Genomic DNA, 7,434 nt, shown 5'->3' on the forward strand with positions numbered 1-7,434 from the left:
CCTTCCTCTACAGCAGTGTTTCCCAAACTTGGGATGCCGCTTGTTCAGGGAGACCCCCTGGTGGGCCCGGCCGGTTTGTTTACCTGCCACGTCCGCAGGTTCGACTGATTGCGGCTCCCACTGGTCGTGGTTCGCCGCTCCAGGCCAATGGGGGTTGCGGGAAGGGCGGCCAGCTCCCCCATTGGCCTGGAGCGGAGAACCGCAGCCAGTGGGAGCTGCGATTGGCCAAACCTGCGGACGCAGCAGGTAAACAAACCAGCCTGGCCCACCAGGGGGTCTCCCTGAACAAGCGGCGTCCCAAGTTTGGTAACCACTGCTCTACAGGTAACTTGCATTCAGTGGTTTCATTGGTTGTATGAGGGAGATTGCACAGAGCTTGGAGAAGCTGGCCTACTTGCTATAGTTCTTCAAAACCACCTACACAATAATCTCAGACACACACAGTCCCTCACCACAGACAGCACACACCCCTCATTTTCTCCCAAACTGCCTGTGCCCCTCCCCAACCCCACTCACCTAAGTCATCACTTTACAGGTTCCTATAGCCAACTGCCCAGGAAGTAGGGCAGCTCTGAGAGCTTCCTGCCCAGGTTGTTGACTGCCTCACACCCCAACACAACCACTATCCATAATAACTTCAAATACACACAGCCATAAAACCAGCACACACATTACCCAAACACTTACAGAAAACCATAAGCTTGAGCAGCAAAGCTGCTGGTCAGCACTACTTATGTATAAATCATTTGTCTTCACAGACAGAGAACATCAGAATAATTATATCATTCTTAAAATGTCAGAGCATTTCATTTCAGAAAGGAATCGAATACGAGAATGGGCATGCTTTTATCAGAAGGTGCAGAGTCCCAAGGAAAATGTGTGGAATCCTTTATAAGGGGCCCTATATGAACAAGCAAAGCACTGAAACTCAGCAGACATAATGAAAAACACAGCACATACCCGATCACCTAGTAGCTAGGATTTTAAACAAGGAACATTCATAATTGCCACAGTGAGTGTCTGAGCTAACTGGAACAGGCATTGTACCTGGCATGACATTCTGAGTTATGGATATGCAAGGCATCCAGCAAGGAAATATTGGAAATATATTAGCACAATGCTTGAAATAGCAAAGATAAAATTCCCATGAAAAAAAGTTAAGCACAATTAAAAATGACTCAATAGAACATAAGCAGAAATGTGGCAGGTGTGAGAACGGAAAACATAGGACAGATGAAGTCTGCCCAGCCATTAGAACTACGTACACTTTTATATGTAATATAAGTCTTCTTAGGTAACTAGTACCCAATCCCAAATATGGACAGGATACGTTGTAAGAATTTTCAATGGCCACTACTAGTTCATGTACTTGTATTAGAATCTAGACAGTTTGTTCAGAGAAAGGAAGTCACATGGTACGAGGCACTCTTCATCCACACAGAAAGATGGTCCATGCTCAAAGAGCTTGCAATCTAAGTTTTCATTGAAAAAAGGAGTCTAGAAAGAGCATGAATCAATTGAACTATGAAAATACAGAATAACATGACTGACTGCAGACGTGTGTAACTGTAATGGTCTTCACTTGTGGGGTGTGTTGCCTAGTGGTCAGGGATTAGGCCCTTCAACATGCCGAGGGCGGGGGGAGGGGCTGATAGGGGAGCCCAGGCTTTCCCATTCCACCAACCTCTGGGCCAAGGCCACATGAGGTCAACCCAAGGGTCTGACACCCAGAAATTCCTTAAGGCTGCCCTTTTTGGGCCACTTCCTAGCACCCTGCTATTGTCGAAAGTTCACAGTCTATTGCAGGAAACTATGAAGGGTGTCAGTTCACCTCTTGGCACCTCTTCACATCTGGATGTGGTAGCCCTCTCACTCTTGGGGCAGCGGCTGCCTCCTCTTGTGCCTTGGCCCTCCAGACAGGTCAGTTCCAAATCTTTCCCTTTCCAGGGTAGGCCATAAACAAAGCACAGGGAATCAACACAAATAAACTGGGTTAGCGGTGAGAGGGGGAAATGCCTTCCTCTCTGAGTATAACAGAAGCACGTCTCCCCCCGCATCCCCTCAGGGAGGGACCTTCAGGCGGTTGCTGAGGGAGAGATCCTGCCTTCCCCCTCAGCCCTTTTCTCAGGAGCTACAAGGTAAAGGTCCTTTCTCTTTCCCAGTCTGCCCACAAGTGGGCTGTTCTGCTCCCTCCTCTGTTCCAGTCTCTGCATCTCTTGCATGTGTGGCGGGGCAGGGATGGATGAGCCCAGAGCAGCTCCTTAAGCCCTTGTTGTCCAGTGTGGGCTTTGTATGCCCCACTCTGTAACTCAGAGTAGTTGGCCCAATGTAGAACAAGACAGGATTAAAGTTTCCATTGCTCAGCATACTCCTTCGCAGATTTTCTGGCTGAGAATTGATTTACCGCTTTTTACTAATGTCCAGAAGAATAATTCCATTTCATGTGTGAAATGTATGATTTTGACAATACCTTTGGAAATGTTCAGCGCACAATCCATTCCTAGGACTAATTTGTATTTCATGGGTTGTACAGACCATATGACACATGAGGTTGCCACTGTCATGTTGCCACTGCTTTTCCATGAAATATCTGTTTCTTTGATGTAGAAGTAATAGCAGCAGTGTATCTGCAGCTAGGTTATTCCACAGAGCAGAACCTTCATGTCAAGTCTTTCCAAGATCAAACACAAGAAGATGATTTATGGCCATGTATTTCCAGGGCTATTGGAATATGAGGCAATTCATGTGTATTTCCTAACTACATCTTTCATTGGCTAGGGCTTTTGCGATTTATGACCAGTCTACAGTGAATTTTTCTGTACCTAGTTTTACGTACTTGATTTTCTCACGGCAAGGGGTGGAGCCACTACTTATGGACATATTTGATTCAATGATAGTGGTTATTAACAGCCATCAGTATACACTTAAGTAATTCAAGTAAAGGTCATGATTAGGCATAACAAATATAGCATGGAAGGGAGGGAGTCATTCACATCTGAGACTATAGAAAACTCTGCAGGCTACGTGTTGCAGTTAGTCAACTTAATGGCATAGTGTTATTTCTTAGGGCTCTTCTACTTTGGCCATGATGGAGTGTTGCAGGATGCTGTAGTGTTTAATTTCTTACAGAAACCAAGTTTAAGGTTCAATGGTCCTTCCTTTTTCACATCTTTGGAAGATTATTCAGTTTACTTATAGATGAATTTCAACAGGAAGTTTTCATATTGTGGAGACACAAATTAAACAGTAATGTCATAAAATTAGATAGGAAGCACACAAATTGAGTCCAGCAATGATTTATTATGCATATTTCAAATGGAAGTATTAAGGCCTGTTTGTAAATGAGGTAGGAAAATTTATAAACGCCAAATGGTATGTTTGTAAAATTGTCACTGAAGATCCATTTATTGGTACTTTCGTTAAAGCTGCTTCATGGCAAAAAGTCTCAGTCTAGTCAAAGTGAATTAAAGGCATAATATGACACTTTTTTGAAATGTATATTATAAAACATATCAGAGTTAACTCTTCTCAAAGGTTGCTTAACCTTGCTTCAGAGTGAGGCTGATGAGCAGAATTTTCACTTCAGTAGGTTTCTAGATAGGATATCTCTACATTATCTTCATATTTCAGCCAAAAGACCAACCAAATTATTAATATAATCTGCTTGACTAAATGGGCAAGCAAGCCAGAACAACATAGGAGTTCAGCAAGGGACAGTCTAATATACCCCAATGAACAATTTGTAAAACAGTTTATTTAAAATAACAAGATCTATATTCTAGGTTTAAAGCTTGCTTGGATTTTCCAATTTGCAATAATTGTAAAACTAGGGAAATCTTCTTATCCTCATAACCTCCGTCAACTTGAAAAATAGCATATGTTAAACCTTTTTAGATACCAGCCTATGACTAGCCTGTATTGTGAGCTCATTACTTTTATTGTAATAGCTTTTATTGTAAGAGACTTCCATGGTCGTTAAAGTAACAAATGTTTGTCACCTTGTTGTGGGGTGCTTTGCCTGGCAAAATCTGCCAAATACTCCCAAATGTGTTGTATGCTATTAGAAACTAATAGCAATATGAGTCTATGAATAATCAGGTTGAAGGAGAACCAGAACACATTGTAGAATAAAATCATATAATAAAAATGAAGCACCAATCAAATGAGTTAGAATGGCACTAAAGTTGTCTTATATCTAGGGCCCTACCAAATTTACGATTGTGAATTTCATGATATCAGATATTTAAATCTGAAATGTCACAGTGTTGTAATTGTAGGGGCCCTGACCCAAAAAGGAGTTGTGGCGGGCTGGCGGGGGGGAGGGGGCTTGCAAGGTTATTGTTGGGAGGGTTGCAGTACTGCTACCCTTACTTCTGCGCTGCTGCTGGCAGTGTTGCTGCCTTCACAGCTGGGCTCCTGGCCAGCAGCTGCTGCTCTCCGGCCACCCAGCTCTGAAAGCAGAGCTGCTGCCAGCAGCAGCGCAGAAGTAAGGGTGGCATGGTATGGTACTGCTATTGGGGTGCTGCCTGCAGAGCTGTCCCGCCCAATAGCCTCTGCTCTCTGGCTGTCTAGCTCCGAAGGCAGCGCAGAAGTAAGGTTGGCAATACTGCACCCCCCCAATATAACTTTGTGACCCTGCTGCAACTCCCTGTTGGGTCAGGACCCCCAATTTGAGAAAAGCTGGTCTCCCCCGTGAAATCTGTATAGTTAGGGTAAAAGCACACAAAAGACCAGATGTCACAGTTTGTGACATGTTTTTCATGGCTGTGAATTTGGTAGGGCCCTACCTCTATCTGAGTCCTGGGGGGTAACATCAGAATTCCCTATGTTTTAAATCTGTTCTAAGGGGGTCTTTTCACTCTCTGTGTCCCAAAATTATATTCTCCATCACAGCGAATTCTTAACTAGGCCCTGGTCTACACTAGGAGTTTAGGTCGAATTTAGCAGCATTAAATTGATGTAAACCTGCACCCATCCACACGATGAAGCCCTTTTTTTCGACTTAAAGGGCTCTTAAAATTGATTTCCTTAATCCACCTCTGACAAGTGGATTAGCGCTTAAATCGGCCTTGCTGGGTCGAATTTGGGATACTGTGGACTCAATTAGACGGTATTGGCCTCCGGGAGCTATCCCAGAGTGCTCTATTGTGACCGCTCTGGACAGAACTCTCAACTTAGATGCACTGGCCAGGTAGACAGGAAAAGGCCCGCGAACTTTTGAATTTCAATTTCCTGTTTGCGTGGTCACCTGCAGCTTGCCACGCTGGCCAGAGCTCATCAGCAGAGGTGACCATGCATAGCTCATCAGCAGAGGTGACCATGATGGAGTCCCAGAATCGCAAAAGAGCTCCAGCATGGACTGAACGGGAGGTACGGGATCTGATCACTGTATGGGGAGAGGAATCCATGCTATCAGAACTCCGTTCCAGTTTTCGAAATGCCAAAACATTTATCAAAATCTCCCAGGGCATGAAGAACAGAGGCCATAACAGGGACCCGAAGCAATGCCGCGTGAAACTTAAGGAGCTGAGGCAAGCATACCAGAAAACCAGAGAGGCAAACGGCTGCTCCGGGTCAGAGCCCCAAACATGCCGCTTCTATGATGAGCTGCATGCTATTTTAGGGGGTTCAGCCACCACTACCCCAGCCGTGTTGTTTGACTCCTTCAATGGAGATGGAGGCAACACAGAAGCAGGTTTTGGGGACAAGGAAGATGATGATGATGAAGTTGTAGATAGCTCACAGCAAGCAAGCGGAGAAACTGGTTTTCCCGACAGCCAGGAACTGTTTCTCACCCTGGACCTGGAGGCAGTCCCCCCCCCGGACCCACCCAAGGCTGCCTCCCGGACCCGCCAGGCAGAGAAGGGACCTCTAGTGAGTATACCTTTTAAAATATTATACAAGGTTTAAAAGCAAGCATGTTTAATGATTAATTTGCCCTGGCATTTGCAGCTCTCCCGGATGTACTCCCAAAGCCTTTGCAAAAGGTTTCTGGGGAGGGCAGCCTTATTCCACTCACCATGGTAGGACACTTTACCACTCCAGGCCAGTAGCACATACTCGGGAATCATTGTAGAACAAAGCATTGCAGTGTATGTTTGCTGGCGTTCAAACAACATCCGTTCTTTATCTCTCTGTGTTATCCTCAGGAGAGTGATATCATTCATGGTCACCTGGTTGAAATAGGGTGCTTTTCTTAAGGGGACATGCAGAGGTGCCCGTTCCTGCTGGGCTGTTTGCCTGTGGCTGAACAGAAATGTTCCCCGTTGTTAGCTGGGGGGGTGTGAGGGGCTAGCCACGTGGTGGGGGGGAGCAAAATGTGACCTTGGAACGAAAGCACATGTGTTGTGTATGTAATGTTAACAGCAAGGTTTACCGTGAAAGAGTGTAGCCATTGTTCTAGAAAATGTGTCTTTTTAAATACCACTGCCTCTTTTTTTTTTCTCCACCAGCTGCAGGTGTTTCAATGATCACAGGATCTTCTCCTTCCCAGAGGCTAGTGAAGATTAGAAGGCGAAAAAAACGCACTCGTGATGAAATGTTCTCTGAGCTCATGGTGTCCTCCCACACTGACATAGCACAGATGACTGCGTGGAGGCAGACAATGTCAGAGTGCAGGAAAGCACAATATGACCGGGAGGAGAAGTGGCGGGCTGAAGAGAGTAAGTGGCGGGCTGAAGAGAGTAAGTGGCGGGCTGAAGAGAGGGCTGAAGCTCAAATGTGGTGGCAGCATGATGAGAGGAGGCAGGATTCAATGCTGAGGCTGCTGGAGGATCAAACCAATATGCTCCAGCGTATGGTTGAGCTGCAGGAAAGGCAGCGGGAGCACAGACCGCCGCTACAGCCCCTGTGTAACCAACCGCCCTCCTCCCCAAGTTCCATAGCCTCCTCACCCAGACGCCCAAGAATGCGGTGGAGGGGCCTCCGGCCACCCGGCCACTTCACCCCAGAGGATTGCCCAAGCAACAGATGGCTGGCATTCAATAAGTTTTAAAGTTTTAAAGTGCTGTGTGGCCTTGTCCTTCCCTCCTCCACCACCCCTCCTGGTGCTTCTCTCCTCCACCACCCCTCCTGGGCTACCTTGGTAGTTATCCCCTTATTTGTGTGATGAATTAATAAAGAATGCATGAATGTGAAGCAACAATGACTTTATTGCCTCTGACAGTGGTGATCGAAGGGAGGAGGGCAGGGTGGTTAGCTTACAGGGAAGTAGAGTGAACCAAGGGGCGGTGGGTTTCATCGTGGAGAAACAAACAGAACTTTCACACCGTAGCCTGTCCAGTCATGAAACTGGTTTTCAAAGCTTCTCTGATGCACACTGCGCCCTCCTGTGCTCTTCTAACTGCCCTGGTGTCTGGCTGCGCGTAACCAGTAGCCAGGCGATTTGCCTCAACCTCCCACCCCTCCATAAATGTCTCCCCCTTACTCTCACAG

At 46.2% G+C, this 7,434-nt stretch overlaps 1 long non-coding RNA gene across 1 annotated transcript in view; it reads left to right on the forward strand.

The window, feature by feature from the left end:
• LOC141983791 (uncharacterized) overlaps positions 1-6,692 on the forward strand; it is a 68,135-nt gene extending 61,443 nt beyond the window's left edge. Inside the window, exon 3 of the long non-coding RNA XR_012638512.1 lies at positions 6,453-6,692. This is a non-coding gene — a long non-coding RNA (uncharacterized LOC141983791). The remainder of the gene's footprint in view (positions 1-6,452) is intronic.
• Positions 6,693-7,434: the final 742 nt, after the last annotated feature.

Source organism: Natator depressus, chromosome 3 (assembly GCF_965152275.1).
Source record: "Natator depressus isolate rNatDep1 chromosome 3, rNatDep2.hap1, whole genome shotgun sequence".
NCBI classification, from domain to species: domain Eukaryota; kingdom Metazoa; phylum Chordata; order Testudines; family Cheloniidae; genus Natator; species Natator depressus.